We start from the raw sequence: 408 nt of genomic DNA on the forward strand, positions 1-408 counted from the left end.
AAGGTTATTCCTAGGTATTTTATGTTTTTTGAGGCTATTGCAAAAGGAGTTGAATTCCTGATTTCAGCCTTGGCTTTCAGGTCCTTAGCATATAGAAATGCCATTGAATTTGAGGGTTTATTTTATATCCTGCAACTTTGCCAAGTTTTGGATCAGCTCTAGTAGTTTGGGAATAGAGTCTATGGGGTTCTTTAAGTATAAGATCATGTCATCTGCAAAGAGAGAAAGTTTAACTTCATCTTTTCCTATTTGGATCCCCTTTATATTTTCTTCTTGCCTAATTGCTCTGGCTAAGAATTCTAGTACTATGTTGAAGAGAAGGGGAGGGAGCAGACATCCTGGTCTTGCTCCTGACTTTAAAGAGAATGGCTTTAGTTTTTCACCATTTAGAGTTATGCTTGCTGTTGG

This window comes from Perognathus longimembris, chromosome 5, assembly GCF_023159225.1.
Source record: "Perognathus longimembris pacificus isolate PPM17 chromosome 5, ASM2315922v1, whole genome shotgun sequence".
Taxonomy (NCBI): Eukaryota; Metazoa; Chordata; class Mammalia; order Rodentia; family Heteromyidae; genus Perognathus; species Perognathus longimembris.